At 38.8% G+C, this 20978-nt stretch overlaps 1 protein-coding gene across 4 annotated transcripts in view; it reads left to right on the top strand.

The window, feature by feature from the left end:
- cntn5 (contactin 5) overlaps positions 1 to 20978 on the top strand; it is a 1359131-nt gene that overhangs the window by 838535 nt on the left and 499618 nt on the right. The window lies entirely within an intron of this gene.

Here is a 20978-nt window from a genome sequence, read left to right as displayed (position 1 = left end):
GTATCAGGAGATATTCCTCTTGTTGATCATTTTTTATCGAATTACAAGTTGTAATTTGTGCTATGTATGAAATCTGGAAGCAAAAAAAAAGCTGCCTAGCTTTCATTTGATAATTGCCTTTCATAATAGACAGCTTTTTCCTTGATATTTATTTTGCTCACTTTAAATTGCTCAGCATATTCTGATCTTTTATAATAAGCCTTAAAACATAGTTTATTGCCCAGCAGTCTGTTTACCGGACAGTCTCCCTAGCTCTAGTTTTATAAGCTCATTAAAAAAGGATTGGTTTCTGAGAGTGGATTTTAATGAGGGACTGTCCAGATAGGCTGTACATCAACTTTATTAATAAATAAAAGGTCTTTGTGATTTTATTGTTTATAAAAGGTGAAGAGGCATAATAGTTGAAACAATTGTTTGATGCTGTACAGAATAATCACTTTTTTTTTTTATATAAACTTTATTAATCCTGAAGGAAATGACTTGGTTTCGCATACCCCTTGGGGTCAGAGCGTAGGGCCAGCCATTGTACAGTGCCCCTGGAGCAATTGAAGGTTAAGGGCCTTGCTCAAGGGCCCAGCAGAGTAGGATCTCTTTTTGGCAGTGACGGGGATTCGAACCGTCAACATTTCGGGATACCAGTGCAGATCCTTAGCCTCAGAGCCACCACTTAGTATAATCAAGGGGTCTTTACTAAAGGTGCCCACAGCTCAAAATGTGGTAAAGGTTTTAACGTTTTATGTCATTTTATTTTTAAAATCAATAACTTTTAATACGAAATTAGAGAATAGCATCCCACCTATGTATGGCTCCTGACTTCTACCAAGGGTCCTGGTTCACTTGCCCCATAATGGATAGAGGAAGTGGATGAAATTAGATATTATATCCTACTTCATTACTTTCCTAGATTTAAGAATTGTGGATATTGGTAACAGTGGACAATGAAAATGTTGCTTTCTGAACACTTTTGGGTGTATCTTAAGGATTTTGGCCTGCTGATCACAAAAGTCATGTATACATTTTCCTGTCACATACTGTTTCATCTCAATAGCCAATTTTTTCAATTTGCTCTCATATTGTAAGTATGCATATACAGTACAACAACTCCAACTGGAAAACCTGTGGTGATCTAAAAGTAAATTAAAAAGATCCACTTGAAACATAGGTATTTGGTTCCAGAATAGGGAAGTGTATCACATAACCACTTTTAAACTCAACAAAGATATTTTTGCATCCTCTTCAAAAAAGCTTGGACTGATGAATAATCTTGTGGAAGTGATGAACAAGGTAAGCGAAGGATTTTTATTTTTGAGCCAGATGTTTACATTAATATCTGATGCCAAATTAAGGAAGACATTTTTTGTTGGTCTACAAATTAGATACATCATCAATGGCAAGCAGCTGAAAATTTGTCAGGGTAGCTGAAGGATATTGCATGGAAGGCATTCGGGATCATGTTGAGAGTTTTCTTGGCAACTATGAAACACAAGTCTACATCCAGCTGGTTGACAACATGCCTCAAGCATACAAAACCATGGAGTAGATTCACACTTGGACATCTGCCCTGCTAATCTTGGCATAGTCAATGATGATCATGGTGAAAGGTTTCACTAGGATATTGCAAAAATGGAAAAGTGGTGTCAGATCAAGTGGAATCCATCAATGTTGCCTGAATATTGTTAAATACTGAAATGAGTATAAAAGAAAATCAGTAGCCATGCATTTAAAGCAGAATTGAACTAATGCAATGTGTCAGTATCATTAAGCCATTAAACAAGTAAATCCAAAAGCATATTACATTTTTCTCCAAATTTCTACATAATACAGTCAATCTGAAATTATATTTGTGTTCACCTTAAAGTTGTCTTTCATAAAAAACAAAGCATTGTTCTTGGTTTTTTCGAAAAATATTTGTTGTCCAGTGCAATTTGTCCTTTTTCCTATCTTCGGATTATGGGGTCTACAGTGGTAATAATCAGGAATATACTGTACAACATACCCAAACAGATGCAATTTATAGTTTTTATGTCTGCTGTTTAAGTTTGGACAAAAGGATGAAAACTTGAGTGTCTGGTGGTAACTCATGTGAACTCATGGACAGAACACACAAACTACACACAGAAAACACACCAGCTCAGAATCAATCCAGGAACCAAGTGTTCCTAATCCAGATGACCTTCCAACCCTAGCCTCTCACAATCACTGCACAGGGCTGTCTTAACAGCATCATCATAGGCCCCCGGGCAAAGTAGCATGCTGGGGCCCCTGTTTTGATAACAAAACAGAAAAATACATAGGCATCAGAAACATTTTGGGCCCCTATACGTTAAGACGGCCCTGGGCATGGCCTTTAAAATTTATCCTGGACTCCCTTCTATGTCAAGAATCAGAATCTCTTCTGGGTTCCAACACAGATCTGCAAAAATGTAAAGCTTTCTAACCTGTGAATTACAGTACCTCTTACAGCCTCACATAACACTGCACACCATGAAGGAATCTATCCTGGACTCTACATCATTCACTGAACCGGAAGTGAACTCTTGTGTTTCATTAGAACAATCTAGATGAGAACAGGCCATTCAGCCCAACAAAGCTCGCCAGTCCTATCCACTTAGTTCTTCCAAAAAGTCAAGAAGTCAAGTCTAGTTTTGAAAGTCCCTAAAGTCTTACTGTCTACCAGTACGTGTCAGTACTTGGTAGCTTTTTCCAAGTGTCTATCTTTCTTTGTGTAAAGAAAAACTTCCTAATGTTTGTACGAAATTTACCCTTAACAAGTTTCCAACTGTGTCCACATGTTCTTGATAAACTCATTTTAAAATAACAGTCTTCAATTTAAAATAACAGGCCTCTTTCAGCCTTAACATGAGCTCTTGTACAACTGTTCTCTGCTGGCTGCAACCTGTGTGGTAAGTGGAAACTTTGTCATTGATTCTCTGTTCAAGCAACTAGCTTTGATGAATAGGTGGTAGAAACTCCCCCTTGTCAATTGCTGAGTGCTTGTGGAAATCCCAGTGGTGACGGTCTACTGGCTAACATGTTATTTTAATTGGGCCGAGTAGGTACACAAAAGGTACACTGCTTTGCTTCCAATTTGGAATTTGTTTGGGTGATTTCTGAAAATCTACTATGATAAACCTCAATTGGTTGTCATGGATTACTGTCTATTTTTTTAACTAATGCAGTCACATCTACAAAGCTAAAATACTCACCAGATGAATTGTATCAACTTCGAACAAACTATGAATTACCTGCTGATCTCTTGCTGCACCGCAGCATTCTCCAACAACCAAAGTACATTCACCGGGGGTCTTGTCATCATTTTTGTCTCAGCAGGAGTATTTTTATCTAAATCAAGCGCTCCCTCCAGGGTTTGTTTGCATCTCTAAATCCCGTTCTTTGGGGAGGGGAGGCAGTCTCGCAATAATTCACCACAAAGAACTAAAATTATCATTGATACCTCTTCCAGCGTGTCCATCCTTTGAACTGTTAGCTGGCAAACTCAGCGGAACTTCACCTACTGTAATTGTTTTTTTATATAGACCTCCTAAACTATCAAGTGTTTTTATTGCAGAACTTTTTACTGTTTTAACAACTTTGTGAGCAATGTCTCCTAATATCATCCTTGTGGGTGATTTCAAGATACACTTTGACATATCAACTGATGCACTGACAAATGATTTTAATGAAATCCTTGACTGTTTTAATTTAATTCCAATTTCAGCTTTTCAACTCGTAACAAGGGTCATATTTTGGACTTAGTTTGCTCCTCTGGAATCATACCTCACAATTTTATTTCTACTGAATTACCTATCTCAGATCACAAAATGATTACATTTAATTTTAGTTTACCTCTCAGTAAAATAGAGGTTCAGTGTGTGATTTCATTTTGTAATGTCAAGCATGTAAACCCAGAGAGCCTTATAAATGTATTGCAATTCCAGCCTGTTCCTCCTTCTGCTACCACAACATCAGAATTAGTAGACCATTACAATGCTGCTCTGTCTTCTGCTTTCGATACACTAGCTCCCTTAAAAACACGGACTGTTTCATTTATTCACACTGCTCCCTGGTTTACATCTGAATGCCATCAGCTCAAAGCTGTGAGCCGACAGTTGGAACGTCAAGCTAAAAAGACAGGTCTTATTGTACATAAGGAAATGTATTCAGATTATATGTTAAAATACAAAAATGCTTTCTCTTCTGCCAAAAATGTATACTATTCTAACATTATCAATACAGGAGGCAAAATACTAGAGGAAATTTTTTCTACAATGAATAGGCTAATTACCCCACCAGAAAATGTTGCTCACCATAACCTCTCTGTTAAATACTGTTGTACTTTTTTGGATTTCAAAAAATTGAAAAAATCCGCCAGCAACTTGAAAATGACATACTTTACACTATCACCCATGTTCCCTTACCAACCACCTTATTCTCAGATTTCAGTTTGCCAGCTGAAAATAATATCTCTGAGCTTATAACAAAATTTAATTCTTCCACATGCCAATTAGATCCAATACCTACAAGCTTTGTTAAGTCCTGTCTGTCACATATTCCCCCATGATAACTACTATAGTTAACTCTTCCCTTACTACAGGCACAGCCCCCCTCTGAATAAAAACTACCTCAATTACTCCAATTCTGAAAAAACCTGGCTAAACTCCCTAATATCCTTAACAAATATCGCAAATATCGATGTTCCAGTCATATCTAAAGTTCTTGAAAAGATAGTTGCCTTCCAATTTCAATCCCATCTTTCAAAAAATAACCATTTTGAAAAGTTTCAGTCTGGGTTTCATCCTAAACACAGCACAGAAACTGCCCTGGTCAAATCACAAATGATCTTCTCTGGGCCACTGACATGGAACTTTTATCAATTCTTGTACTTCTTGACCTCAGCTCCGTATTTGACACCATATCTCATCAGATACTTTTGAAATGACTAGTTAGTTTTGGCATCTGTGCCCTTGTCCTCCAATGGTTTTCTTCCTACCTCACTGATAGTATGCAATTTGTTCAAGTAAAGGGCATTAAATATGAGAATGCAGTTGTTACTTAGGGAGTTCCACAGGGTTCTGTTTTGGAGCCGCTTTTTTTTTCTCATTTATATTTTCCCAATAGGTAATATCTTCGGCACCATGGTATTAAATTTCATTGTTACGCTGATGACACAAAGCTATATCTATCCACTAAATACAATTCTGTTTTCCCTCCAGATACTGTTATGGCATGCCTCTAAAACATAAAGTCATGGATGACTCACAACTTTCTCTAATTAAATAGCAATAAAACTCAGGTGGTCCTCTTCATTGGTTCTAAATCTACAAGTACACTCGCTAAGATTAACCATTCTTCTATTTTAATTAACAATATTAACACAAACATCTGTTCCCAGGTTAAGAGCCTGGGCATCATTCTAGACAGTACCTTCTTTTTCTTCCCATATAAGTAACGTTTCTCGGACTACCTTCTTCCATCTCTGAAATATTTCTGTCCTGTTCTTACGCAACACAGAACTGAAGTATTGGTTAATGCAATAGTCACCTCACGTATATGATTACTGTAATGCTATTCTACCTTGCATCCCACAAAAACTTATCCATCACTTACAACTTATTCAAAATTCTGCTGCTAGGATAATAACCTGTTCTAAATCCGCTGAACATATTACACACCTATTCTCATTCAACTTCACTGGGCTCCCTGTTTACTACCGAATACAATACAAAATACTCCTGTTAACATTTAAAGCTCTCCACAACCTCCCTACCTACTGATCTCCTACAGATTGACACTCCTCTCACTCCCTAAGATCCTCATCTGCAGCTCTACTTTCTGTACCGCACATTAAACAGTTCTATGGGAGCTCAAGCATTCTCTCATAGTGCTCCTCTACTCTGGAATTCTCTTCCCTCTCATATTCATCAACTAGACTCAATGACACATTCAGGTTAACTTATCTTTTCAAACTGGCATACCAATTATGAATTTAGCACTGTTACTGCCTGTTATCTTTGTATGTTTGCTACTACCTCTGTAACTTACTGCTATTTGATTTTATCATCCTCTTTGTTTTTATATTGTGGCAGTAGGGGGCGCTAGTGCTCCCTTGAACCCTCAGGGACAACTCCAGACACCAGGTAAAAGTCCAAGACTCTTTTAATTCTTTTACAAGAACCAAGCACCTCTCACACTACACTATTCATCAACCAATAACTAACTCCTAATAAACTCTCCTCCTCGCCCAGACACTTGCTCCTCTACCTCCCAGCTCAGATCAGTGTCTGGACTGAGCCATAGTCCTTTTATAGCCCCTGACCCGGAGGTGTTCCTGTCCCATCAGTTCACAGTTCCTTATTCCTTCCGGGTCAGGGCAATCAGTTCTTTACTTCAACCCGGGAGCACGTCGTTCCTTCCCGTCACGTGACTGTGACGTACTCCCGGGTCATAAGGCATAAAAGAACCCATAAGCCCCCCCCCACAGCAACTCCTGGTGGCCCCCAAGGTATCCAGCAGGGCTGTGTATAAATACTACAGTCCATGAGGCCCTGCTGGACCTCGGGGCACTATCCTGCTGTCGGGAGAGCTCCTCCTGGCAGCCTGGGGGTGAGGACCGGCATGAGAAGCCGGCAGTCCTCCACAATATTTTATTAATGTTGTTTAATTTCGTTGTAGAGAAAAGCCAAGCAAAATTTCACCTTTTATTGGCTAACTAAAAAGATTACAATATGCAAGCTTTCGAGGCATTTCATTGTAAGGTGAACTTGAGTGTTAAGAAAGGTGCCTATTAAATAAAATATATTATTTCTATTATTATTTTTAAGTTCATCACATGAAGAGCCCAGACTGCTCTTTGTATTATCTTTCATTTTCCATCCACTATATTTAGTGAAAAAACAGCAGCCTGTGTTGGGGTTTTTAAGTATTCAAGAATACTTCAACAGTTATTTCACATGGGGTTGTTTAAAGTCCCTGGACTCAAGACCTCCTTCTGTATGGATCTTGCCAGCAGCAGACAGTCTCCACACCTTTGCCAGATTTTAAGGATTAATATGTGGATCTACAGTATCACCATACATATTGTATGTTTTTTCTCCCTGGGGAACTATAAACCTTGGACTGAATTTTTTAGATCAGAGTAGCAAAGTAAAGGACACATTATTTAATAATTTAACAGTATGCAGTGTTTAAATGATATAACCTGCATATCCCCCACTGTGCCTTTGTAATTTAAAGTACTATAAACCTTGACGAGGAAATATTTCAGGTTTCAATTTATTAAAAAAATGTGCCCCAGACAGCCAAATAAATTTATTTTACTGGAACTGAACAATTTTAAGAACCTACGCTTGCTATGCATTCATTATATGGCTTTTTATCTTTTTGTGCCTGTAGTATTAGTTATTGTATGTATTCATCATCCTCTCTCCCCCACCCTGAAACGGGTGACTTGTCAGCATCCATGGCAGTTTAATATGATACAGTCATCATCCTTGTAGACCTTAATATTCATGCAAACCCTATCTCAGTCTCTCAAGGCTATGTAAGCGGTTGTTAAACACTGTGAGTTTCATTAAGCTTATCACCAGTCCTCCTTGTAGCCATTCACTTGTGTAAGAATTACCTATTTATTACGGCATGAATATTCTAAAATTAATTGTGCCTTTTTATGCTTTTCAGAATATTATTATACCAGTCTTTTTAATAGGCTTCTAACTTGCATCATAACATGCTCTCTTCCGAAATTATTCGTTTAAATAACCTTGTGTTTCTTAGCCCTTCATTTCTTTATAGCTTTACTGGCCTATTTATCTCAATTGCACAGAATCCCTTATGTGTATTACAGAGCAGATTATTATCATATATTACACATTTATTTTAATTTATGAATAAACTAAATTTTTTATGTTATTTTTAAACTGGGGCAGAAGCTGTATTGTTGCCTTCCAAGTCATTTTTAGATTTCAGGTTAATGTTTTTAATACACAGATACAGTGAGCTCCCTGTTTTCCTGAAATTTTAATTTTGAATAAATTCCTTTTTATGTGTGGAATTAATTATTAAATTAATTAAAATAGAAGATCATATTTATCTGCATACTGCAGTTTCCTTCATGTTACAAAATAAGAGCGAGCATGGTGACACAGTAGTTGGTAGTGCTGCTTCTCTGTTCCATGGAGTGCCTTTGAGCCTTCCCCCAAACCCAAAGAAATCCAAAGGAAGTCTAAAGTGTTAAAAAAGAAAATGAGAAAAAAATAATTGAACAGAGCCAATTCAAAATATAATAAAAGGTAAATAATTGAAGGCCATATGCCTTACAAGACCTCCTTATATATACTAGGTGCCCCAGGCTATTATATGGGGTAGATGGTTCACTTCTCACAAACAGTCTACTCCTCACTTTTCTATAACAGAAGAACATATATCTTCTTCACACTGTGGTCTACCTTCCTTTTTCTTGTCCGTCGAGCCCTTACTAAATGCTGACTTTCTGCCTATGACGTCAGCAGTGCCATGGTGCAGGGGCTTTTAATCCCTAGCCTTTTACCTGTTCCAGGTACTCCACAGTATGTATCTGCATGTTCCCAGATGATGCAAAGACATGAAATTGTATGATTAGTCCCTTTAATAACCCTGCAGGACCACAATCGTGTACTGTGGTTGTCCAGATGAACTTCACTCCTCAGAACCTTTGAGGAAGTATAACATTATGTAACCAGGGAATATGTTGCTCTTTAGCAGCCTAGGAGTTCACATACAAGAAATTCAATTCTGAATTCATTAATCCCATGTTGGCAGTACCCCCAGTGTCACTGCTTGTATTTTTTTTACCTATGATTAATTTACAAACCCTCTCTACCTAATTTTCCCATCCTTTCCAACACCATGTAACTTTTTTCCAAGTATCTTGTGTGGCCTGTAGGGGGCATAACAGCAACCCAAACCCCAGACACAACTATACCTATACAGTTCCAGGTTTCAAATTAAGTGTTTTTATTTAAAAATAATGTACCTTTTTCAGGCTTCCTTTCTTCACTGTCCTAGTGGAATCCATACAACACAGTATGGTCTTATAATACAGTCAGTTGTTCCCTTTGTTCCTTCTGTTTTCATCCACATCTTCCAGTTGACTGTTATCCATCTCTTCTCACAACTCTGGCTCCCTGAGCCAAGTAAAGGGACTTCTTTCAACATCCTCCTCAATGTATTGCCTCCAGAAAGCACTTCTGGGTCATGCAGGAGCACCCTGGTCCTTGTGCAGTCAATATCTGGCAGCTCCTCCTAGCAGTCCCCACAGAACTTGACAAGCGAGCCCCTGGTGACCATAACGCCTATGCTGTCCTGTGGGCATCCATACTGGGTTTCTCCAGACAGAATTCTACTATAGCCCATAGCAGGCAGCTCCCCACTGTCCCGTCTTTCCAGTCTCCAAAGCACATTCATGATTTTTCCTCCGTAGCAACTGAGATGTCATCCCCTGCATAATAGCTGATGCAGCATCCTTCTGTGACCATGCTTTTGGGAATATTGCAGCTCCCTTCCTAACCTTCTTTTACAATGGCTTCCCTGTCAGGCAAGGGAAAAGGGTCGATCCTGTCCAGGATTCGTAAAACTTTCCAAAGATGTACATGATAATTTTATATGCTATCATAAATTACCCAGATGTGAGTGACAATGTCTTGCTGTAGACTGTCCAGAGCGGCTTAATGCATTGCTAAGAAGGCACTCTGTCAACACTGAAAATAAAAAGTGTTTAAACAATTAAAAGTTAGATAGATAGATAGATAGATAGATAGATAGATAGATAGATAGATAGATAGATAGATAGATAGATAGATACTTTATTAATTAAGGGGAAATTCACATACTCCAGCAGCAGCATACCGATAAAAAACAATATTAAATTAAAGAGTGATAAAAATGCAGGTATAACAGACAGTAACTTTGTATAATGTTAACGTTTAGCCCCCCTGGGTGGAATTGAAGAGTCGCATAGTGTGGGGGAGGAATGATCTCCTCAGTCTGTCAGTGGAGCAGGGCAGTTGCTGAAGCTGCTCCTCTGTCTGGAGATGATACTGTTAAATATTCCTAAAGTAGGTGGCTTGATGGTGTAGAGGTTAGCATTTCTGTCTCACAACTCAAGGACACAGGGTATGAATCCCAGACAAGTCACTTTCTGTTTAGGGTAAGCATATTCACCCATGACTGCACCCTTTCTGGTCTCCCCTTTAAATTTTTCCCCATACACTTAAAGTTTAAACCACAGTCATGACATAAGTGTCAACCTTTCTGTTTTTTTAGTACTTCTTCTGTGGGAAGTTGCATTGGACTTTCATTAAAATATGCTACTGTGGTATATTTTGATTTCTCATATGCTTTACATAGAGCTTACAGCATCCTTTAACACATAGTCTATAGCAGTATTTGTGTTTACTTCCATATCACAAAGTTCAGTATTGTTACTTCAATTTGTATTAATGATTTAATGGCAATGCATCTTATTCACACACACTAAAGACAGATGTCTAAATATACTCGTAATAATTAACAGCACCTCAGAGGATTTGTTCTTTTGTACTCTAGCAGCTGATCTGGAAGTGCTAAAATTTCTGTGGGATACTAATCATAAAATATACTTTGAGCTGTTTGTGCAGGTAGTGTGGCACCCTTGAGGAACATTTTTTTTAGAGTTATTTTAAAGGAACTCAATTATCATTAGCTCAGTAGTGCACAGAAGACAATGGGATATACAGCATCATTTCTAAAGGTCCAATACAGCTAGCTCAATGTTTTTATCTACAAAAATCTTACAAACTCTGCATAATTTCAGAATATTAATTGCAAGTGTGGTGACCTTATTAAATTGCTTCTGAGACTTGTATTCTTGCTTACTTATTATCTCGCAGCATTTTAGTCATAGTCCATAGATTTGAATGTCCTTTTAAGGCATAAAGCAACACTATGAAACTATCAAAACAAATAAATGTGTTCAATAGATTTTTTTTAAATGTTTTTCTAGGTGTTTTATTCAATGCAAGCTAATTTTGAAAGTTAGCTGTGAAGTACAATTTTTTTAATTAAAACTTGGAGTGTGTAAAAATTGCATTTAACACAATATTTATGTTATTACTAATGATATGATTATGGAATTGCCTAACTATTCTATTACAGTTCCTCCAAAAAGTGTTACTTTTCAAGAATCTCAAACGTTGGTTATTTGATTTTTTCAGATATAAACAAAAAAGGCTTTTTTTCCAACCATCAATACAGTAACCAGGTGCAGGCATGCAAATAACACTCCTAATGTAACACTGTAATTTGACAACTATATATGCACTGTATTAAGACTGTAAACCACAGTAGTTACAGAGTAGTAATATTGTAAATCACAGAGGCATTTATAGAGGAAAAAGTATATACAGTATAAGCAATACATATCATTATCACCTAAGTCTGAAATGAAAATTCTCTTGAACAAGGAAAAGGTTAGGAAATATTTTTCAATTGTGTTGCAATATTAATTTATATTCAGTTAAATGTGCATTACTTTAAAATCTTTTGACGACTAATTCTAATTTCTTATAAAATTCCACCTAAATCCATACAGGTTCTGTATATTTTTGAAAAGGTTAAAGTTGTTTACAGTGTTAGAATTTTCAGTTTTATTCTAGAATAGCCAAGGGCTTGCACATGTCTCGAGGTTTATGACGTACTCTTTGACTTGAGCAAGACCCTTAACCTGCAATTGCTCTCTCCTGGGTATGACATTAACCTGCATCCAGCCCTGCCAGCAGGTCCTCCAACTTGCAGGGAACTTGCAGGTCTTGGTGGCAGGACTGGCACACCAGCCACTACAAAAAAAACCTCACGCTGTTCCATTCCTTTCAAACTAGTGTGGGACTAAGGTGTCACCTGTTGCATGGCTGTGTTTGGATCCTGATTTGGGATCCTGATTGTCATGTAATGAGTGTGGGAACACTAAGTATTAGTGCTTGCTCCCAACTTCTCTCTCTCTCTCTCTCTTTGACTTTATCTGTTATAATTGACTATAGAACCCCGGGAGCTTTATTTTCTGTCCCATGTTGTCCATTGTCCATAGTTCTATAATGGTGTTAACATACATTTATTATTAGGTTCCCTTTATGTAAATCAGTTTAATAGTCAGAATCAGTATTCCTTCCCTCAATTCATGCCGCTAGAATCAAATAGTACATCATCAAAGAAATCTGTTGTTCTCTCAAAAATAGCATTTAATTATGAATTTCATAGTAAAGCATATAATATTAATAGTACAACAGGGTTTATGTGTATTCATTCAAATCCAGATAAAAAATGAATTCAATTTTAGTCGTTACCCTACTGTTTTTTGCAGTTCACTAGCCCATATTGTCTGAAAACACCAAAACAAATCAGTAATCAGTTAGTAAAGCACCAGATTCAAGTATGAAAATGAGAGAAAGAAGGGAGCCAGAGAAATGTGAAAGGTTTGACCACTAATAATTTATTTTCTCGAGTAGGATTTGTTCTAATGGTTCTGATGGTAGAAGTCACACCAATAATTTTAATCTCTGGCAATGCTGCTTGAATATAAAGCCCTCAGTGGAACTAAAAGAATGTTTTACAAAGTCATTCAAATCGTATTGATTGTGTTATTAGTGTAAAGTAGATGACACATTACACGTCTAACCCACAAGGAAAACAAACAAAAAAAGAATAAAATTAAAATTTCATACACAGCCAACCCTAAACTCTAAAATTCTATATCCAAATTAGTCAGCAGTATTAATGATAGCCTTAACCCAGTCACAGGGGATGCACAAACCAGTGTGTTTCTTCGTGCTGATCCCAAACCCAGAAAAATGGAGAGGGTTACTTTAGGATGGGCATGCAGTGTAAAATTTTGCCAGATCGGTTGAGGCCCAGGTTAACACCGGCAGCCACCAGTACTGTTAGCCAACAGGGTGCTGGCGGAAATTGGGCTGCTGTTGGCCAAAGAAGGAGAAGAAGATGGGGTGACATGTCCGGAGGCAGGAAGAGAGGAGGAAGGTAAAGAGAGTGGAACTGAAGGTTGAAACTTTGAATGTTGGCAGTACTGCGGAGGGCTGGCGCTCTGCCCGGGGTTTGTTTCCTGCCTTGCGCCCAGTGTTGGCTGGGATTGGCTCCAGCAGACCACCGTGACCCTGTAGTTAGGATATAGCAGGTTGGATAACGGATGGATGGATGTTGGCAGAATGACAGAGAGAAGGAAGTTGATATGTTGTGCATGCAAGAGAGTAACTGGAATGGGAGTAAGGCCAGGTGGATTAGAGGTGGATTCAAAATGTACTATCATGGTGTAGATCTGAGGAGAAATGGGGTAGGGGTTATTCTGAAGGAACAGTATGTCAAGAGTGTTTTGGAGGTGAAAAGAGTGTCTGACAGAGTAATAATTATGAAGATGGAAATTGGAGGTGTGATGATGAATGTTGTTAGTGCCTATGCCCCACAAGTTGTGCGTGCTATGAAAGAAGATTGCTGAAGTGATTTGGATGAAGTGACTGACAGTGTACCCAAGGAACAGAAAGTTGTGATTGGAGCGGATTGCAATGGACATGTTGGTGAAAGGAACAGAGGAGACGAGAAGGTTATGGGTAGGAATGGTGTCAAGAAAAGGAATAAAGAAGGTCAGATGATAGTGGATTTTGTGAAAAGGATGGGCATGGATGTAGTGAATGCATATTTTAAGAAGAGGGAGGAATATAGGGTGACGTACAACAGTGGAGGAAGATGCACACAGGTAGATTATATCCTATACAGAATAGTCAATCTGAAGAAGATTGAAGACTGCAAAGTGGTGGCATGGGAAAGTGTAGTTAGGCAGCATAGGATGGTGGTATGTTGGATGATGCTGGAGATCAAGAAAGGTAAGAGAGTGAGGACAGAGCTAAGGATCAAATGGTGGAAATTGAAAAAGAAAGACTGCAAGGTTGAGTTTAAAGAGGAGGCAAGACCGGCACTGGGTGGTAATGAAGAGTTACCAAACAGCAACTAGAACTGGGCAACTACAGTAGTAGTAGTAAAGGTGACAGCAAGAAGGGTGCTTAGCATGACATCTGGACTGAAGAAGGAGGAAAAGGAAACCTGGTGGAGGAATGGGGAATTACAGGACAGTATAGAGAGGAAGAAGATGGCGAAAAAGAAGTGGGATAGTCAAAAAGTTGCAGAAAGTAGACAAGAGTACAAGGTGATAAGGTGCAAGGTGAAGAGAGAGGTGGCAAAAGCTAAAGAAAAGGCGTACGATGAGTTGTGTGAGAGGCTGGACACTAAGGAGGGAGAAAAGGACCTGTAATGATTGGCTAGACAGAGGGGCCGAGCTGGGAAAGATGTACAGAAGGTTAGGGTGTTAAAGGATAAAGATGGAAACATACTCACAAGCTAGGAGGGTGTGTTGAACAGACGGAAAGAGTACTTTGAATGGCTGATGACTGAAGGCTGGATGATGTGGCGATAGTGAATCAGGAAGTGCAAAGGATTAGCAAGGAGGAAGTAAGGACAGCTATGAAGAGGATGAAGAATGGAAAAGCCGTTGGTCCAGATGACATACCTGTGGAAGCATGGAGGTGTTTAGGAGAAATGGCAGTGGGTTTTTAACCAGATTGTTTACTGGAATTTTGGAAAGTGAGAAGATGCCTGAGGAGTGGAGAAGATGTTTGCTGGTACTAATTTTTAAGAATAAGGGGAGTGTACAGAGCTGTAGTAATTACAGGGGGATAAAATTGATGAGCCATAGCAGGAAGTTATGGGAAAGAGTAGTGGAAGCTAGGTTAAGAAGGGAGGTGATGATTAGTGAGCAACAGTATGGTTTCATGCCAAGAAAGAGCACCACAGATGCAATGTTTGCTCTGAGGGTGTTGATGGAGAAGTATAGAGAAGGCCAGAAAGAATTGCATATGACAGGGTGCCTCGAGAGTAGTTGTGGCATCATATGAAGAAGTTGGGAGTGGCAGAGAAGTATGTAAGAGTTGTACAGGATATGTATGAAGGAAGTGTCACAGTGGTGAGGTCTATGGTAGGAGTGATGGATGCATTCAATGTGGAGGTAGAATTACAACAGGGATCAGCTCTGAGCCCTTTCTTATTTGCAATGGTGATGGACAGGTTGACAGATGAAATTAGACAGGAGTCCCCTTGGACTCTGATGTTTGCTGATGACATTGTGATCTGTGGTGAGAGTAGGGAGCAAGGAGCAGGTTGAGGAGACCCTCTAAAGGTTGAGATATGCTCTAGAGACGAGAGGAATGAAGGTCAGTAGGAACAAGACAGAATACATGTGTGTAAATGAGAAGGGGGTCAGTGGAATGGTGAAGATGCAGGGAGTAGATTTGGTGAAGGTGGATGAATTTAAATAAATGGGACCAACAGTACTGAGTAACGGGAATTGTGTAAGAGAGGTGAAAAAGAGAGTGCAGGCAGGGTGGAATGGGTGGAGAAGAGTGTCAGGAGAAATTGTGACAGTTGGTTATCAGCCAGAGTGAAAGGAAAGGTCTACAGGATGATAGTGAGACAAACTTTGTTATATGGGTTGGAGACAGTGGCACTGACCAGAGAGCATGAAACAGAGCTGGAGGTAGCAGAGTTAAATATGCTAATATTTGCATTGGGTGTGACAAGGATGGACAGGATTAGAAATGAGTACATTAGAGAGTTGGCTCAGGTTGGACGGATGGGAGACAAAGTCAGAGAGGCGAGATTGAGTTGGTTTGGACATGTGCAGAGGAGAAATGCTGGATATATTGGGAAAAGGATGTTAAGGATAGAGCTGCCATGTAAGAGGAAAAGAGGAAGGCCTAAGGGAAGGTTTATGGATGTGGTGTGAGAGGACATGCAGATGATGGGTGTAACAGAGCAAGATGCAGAGGACAAGAACATATAGAAAGAGATGATCCACTGTGGCAACCCCTAACAGGAGCACTAGAAAGAAGAAGTTAACGACAGCCTTACTTGCAGCTGCTGCATAATTTGTCTAAATGGCATAATTTAAACTTTTGCTTTCTTAACTGGACAGGTTTGGATGACTATCTTCTGTCTGAGAGCTGTGTTTTTGCATTTGAAGTGATCTTCCACAGGCTGAATATATAACTAAAACAAGACATCTTACTGCTGACTGCATTAGGACAGGGCTAACAGTGCTCCCAGCTGGTGACATTCGTCTTAAATATAGTACATGGTATAACTAGTAAGAGATAATATGCTTGGGGAAATGTCTGCATAAATCACTGCACTAACAATAAGTCACATCTAAAATACAGGGCAGATCATTTTTTTAAGATTAAGTTATTAAACTTAAAGTGTGTCTGATATATCGGACTACCCATGCAAATTCAGGACATCTAGTCTGCCTTTTAGCCAATCTAATAATATACATTTTCTATATCAAGAAACATTACAAAAATCTTTAGATTACCAGTATAGGATGACCATTATTATAAAACCATTATGGCCTGTACATAAATGAGCAATTGAGTAATAATATAATAATTCTTTACATTTATATAGAGCACTTTTCTCACTACTGAATGCGCTGCAATAAATGGAGAGCTGCTAGCGTCCACCTGGATGATGTGATGGCTGCCATTTTTCCACCAGTACACTAGAGGTTAGGTGGTGAAGTAGTTGGAGAGAGAGCCAATTACAAATAGGGAATGATTAGGGTGCCAGAATGGACATTGTGATACACCCTCCAAGTTATGAAGGATGCTCAGGCATCTTTTAAGACCAAAGAGAGTCAGGACCACGGTATTACATCTCATCTGATGGACAGTGCCATGTTTACAGCACATTCTCCCCATCACTGCACTAGGGCATTAGGATCCACATTCATACCACAGGGTAAGCGCCCCCATGCTGCCATCACCAACAACACTTTCAGCAACAACCACCTAAGCTTTTCCTAGATGGTTTCCCATCCAAGTACTGGCCAGGCCTGAACATGCTTAGCTTCAAGTACATGACCTGTTCTGAAATGCACGTGTTATTGCTGCTGGTTTGACAGAGCAATCCATTAGAACAGAAATAATAAAAAAATTGTTTTCTAGAATTGAATGAAATTGGCAAGCATGGTGGCCCAGTAGTTATTGCTGCCATTTCACACCTTTACAGTCCTGGGTTAAAATCCTTGTCTGAGTTCATCCCTCCTGGATTTTACATGTTCTCTGTAACTAGGTGTTTTTTCCAAGCTACTCTGGTTTTATTCCCACATTGAGTGGTTTATTTGCTCAAAAAGTGATTCTAAACTGGCCCTGTATGAGTGACTGTGAGTACAGCATCTATGCCCAAGGTCATTCCTGCTTAGCACTGAACACTGTTATAGGTTATGTACCTGGTCCCTTACCCTGAACTGGATTGAATGAGATTAATAATGAGTACATGGATTAATGAATAGTTAATAGAACAAGAATGGCCTTAAATAAGAAATAAAACTTTTCTATGTCAATTTTTTGCGCTTGTTCTGCCCACCTTGCTAATAGCCATATATGGACTGTCAACAAAGCTCTTTCTTCAACCATGTCATCCTCTTCTTTTTATGAACTTATTTGAAATTGCATAAACAGCAAAGGATGTGATCACTTGGGTTTGATCTTTTTTTCTTGTCAACTGGAATGTATCATAATAATAGCAAGGACATACACTATTTATAATACAGTATGTGGCCACTTTATTAGGCCCATATATTTAAAAGAGAGCTTTGGATGCTAAACTGCTGGTCTCAGAGCACAATAAATTCAACAGACATAGACTCAACAGAACCTTTGCAATGTTGCATAAGGATGCTGCCTTCTTCAATCCAAAGTACCCCATAGTTGGTTTAAATAATTTACTGTACTCTAGTTGTTGATCTCTGTTCTAAATGGCTATCTCCATTTTATTTCATACAGGTTCAGTTTGATTGAAATATGATGATTAGTGGTGCATCTGTATTAAACCAAATGTAATGTCATATTTTTAGAAGAAGCAAGTGTATTATCCATCTTAAAAATTCCACGTGCAGGTTGGTGCCCTGCTGTTTTAAAGAGGTGTGCCTGATCAGTAATAATATTGAAACATCCTGTGGTGTTCCAACTTACAGTGCATCTGGAAAGTATTCACAGTGCATCACTTTTTTCACATTTTGTTATGTCACAGCCTTATTCCAAAATGGATTAAATTCATTTTATCCCTAAGAATTCTACACACAACACCCCATAATGACAACATGAAAAAAGTTTTCTTGAGGTTTTTGCAAATTTATTAAAAATAAAAAAACTGACAAATCACATGTACATAAGTATTAACAGCCTTTGCTCAATACTTTGTTGATGCACCTTTGGCAGCAATTACAGCCTCAAGTCTTTTTGAATATGATTCCACAAGCTTGGCACACCTATCCTTGGCCAGTTTTGCCCATTCCTCTTTGCAGCACCTCTCAAGCTCCATCAGGTTGGATGGGAAGCGTCGGTGCACAGCCATTTTAAGATCTCTCCTGAGATGTTCAATCGGATTCAAGTCTGGGCTCTGGCTGGGCCACTCCAGGACATTCACAGAGTTGTCCTGAAGCTACTCCTTTGATATCTTGGCTGTGTGCTTAGGGTCGTTGTCCTGCAGAAAGGTGAACCGTCGCCCCAGTCTGAGGTCAAGAGCGCTCTGGAGCAGGTTTTCATCCAGGATGTCTCTGTACATTGCTGCAGTCATCTTTCCCTTTATCCTGACTAGTCTCCCAGTTCCTGCTGCTGAAAAACATCTCCACAGCATGATGCTGCCACCACCATGCTTCACTGTAGGGATGGTATTGGCCTGGTGATGAGCGGTGCCTGGTTTCCTCCAAACGTAACGCCTGGCATCCACACCAAAGAGTTCAATCTTTGTCTCATCAGACCAGAGAATTTTGTTTCTCATGGTCTGAGAGTCCTTCAGGTGCCTTTTAGCAAACTCCAGGCGGGCTGCCGTGTGCCTTTTACTAAGGAGTGGCTTCTGTCTGGCCACTCTTTACCATACAGGCCTGATTGGTGGATTGCTGCAGAGATGGTTGTCCTTCTGGAAGGTTCTCCTCTCTCCACAGAAGACCTCTGGAGCTGTGACAGAATGACCATTGGGTTCTTGGTCACCTCCCTGACTAAGGTCCTTCTCCCCCGATCGCTCAGTTTAGATGGCCAGCCAGCTCTAGGAAGAGTCCTGGTGGTTTCGAACTTCTTCCACTTACAGATGATGGAAGCCACTGTGCTCATTGGGACCTTCAAAGTAGCAGAAATTTTTCTGTAACCTTCCCCAGATTTGTGCCTCAAGTCAATCCTCTTTTGGAGGTCTTACAGACAATTCCTTTGACTTCATGCTTGGTTTGTGCTCTGACATGAACTGTCAACTGTTGGACCTTATATAGACAGGTGTGTGCCTTTCCAAATCATATCCAGTCAACTGAATTTACCACAGATGGACCCCAATTAAACTGCAGAAACATCTCAAGGATGATTAGGGGAAACAGGATGCACCTGAGCTCAATTTTGAGCTTCATGGCAAAGGCTGTGAATACTTATGTACATGTGCTTTCTCAATTTATTTATTTTTATTAAATTTGCAAAAATCTCAAGTAAAATATTTTCAAGTTGTCGTTATGGGGTGTTGTGTGTTCAATTCTGAGGAAAAAAATGAATTTAATCCATTTTGGAATAAGGCTGTAACATAACAAAATGTGGAAAAAGTGATGCGCTGTGAATACTTTCTGGATGCACTGTATATCTGCTACTAATGTATGCAATATAAATTCATCCTACACCATTACATTGGCTGTAGTGGTTTGTATTCTTGACTTACTATATGATTATTCAATTTCCATCATATCTTGGTCCTCTCCGCAGCACGAATCATCAACTCCAAGAGCTATCAGCCCTGCTTCCTCTTTTTATGTTTGCTTAAACCACTACAACAGCACCTTCTTATTTTTTCCTGACCATAATTTAACTTTGTTAGGCCAGCAACCACCATATCTCTTCTTTGTCAATGAAAAGCTGGTTGAGTATTTTGATGCGCCTGTGTTGGAGCCAATGCTGTGCCCACCTGTTTCTTGGCTCATTGCAACATCTTTTATTCTGCAAATGCCATTTAAGTCTCCAGCATTTACCGTCATTAACATTCTATTTCCAAACACTGCACTACCAAATGCATAATATTCCTTGGACAGTAGTTCTTTGGTGATGCATATGTGACATTGTCATCTGTGAAAAATCCATAATGATGTACTAATGTTTGTGTATCTGGTGTATACTGCCACATTACATTCAAAGCTTTGTAAATCTTTAATTTTGCACTTTTTCCTCTGTGTTTCACAAGCCACTCTTCACTGGTGTTTGCCTTTCAGTTTGAAATGGCATTAAGTTGTTGAGCAGCACATATTTTACAAAAAAGTTTGTGTTAAAATAGCTGAATTGTATTCAGTATATCAAAAAAGTAATCTAAACCTACTGTACTGTATATTTTACATATTTTAACAAAGGTAAATAAAACCATTCCTCTGCAATGCAGCGTTTTTATCTGCAGAATGGCTTCATTAACCCTTAACAGAAACTTGCTATACTGATACTTTCATAATTTTCATGACCAAAGATGCTATATAAGGAAAATCCAGAAATTATCCCTTCGAAAATAAAATTACACAGCAAATTGTTTAGGTTAATAATTTGCAAATTCCAATAAGGTCTATAATGTATTTTTGCATTTTATTTAAAATTCAATAGTGAATTGTGTATTCTTTTTTCCTTTAATTCTTTTAAACTTTTTTTTCTAGGATTTAGTCACTGAGCCTATTGTTTAATTATTATAAGGCAAACATTGAAATCGCAATATAGTTTTGAACATCATGGATGAGATTTGACCATTTGTCCTTCTTTTTCACTTTCTTCATATTTTATTTTTGGAAAAATATATTTCTGTGTGTTTGTGACAAATGTTTTGTGAACACTGTAATTCAAGAA

Source organism: Polypterus senegalus, chromosome 2, assembly GCF_016835505.1.
Source record: "Polypterus senegalus isolate Bchr_013 chromosome 2, ASM1683550v1, whole genome shotgun sequence".
Classification (NCBI taxonomy): domain Eukaryota; kingdom Metazoa; phylum Chordata; class Cladistia; order Polypteriformes; family Polypteridae; genus Polypterus; species Polypterus senegalus.
This window is presented reverse-complemented; position numbering and strand designations above follow the sequence as displayed.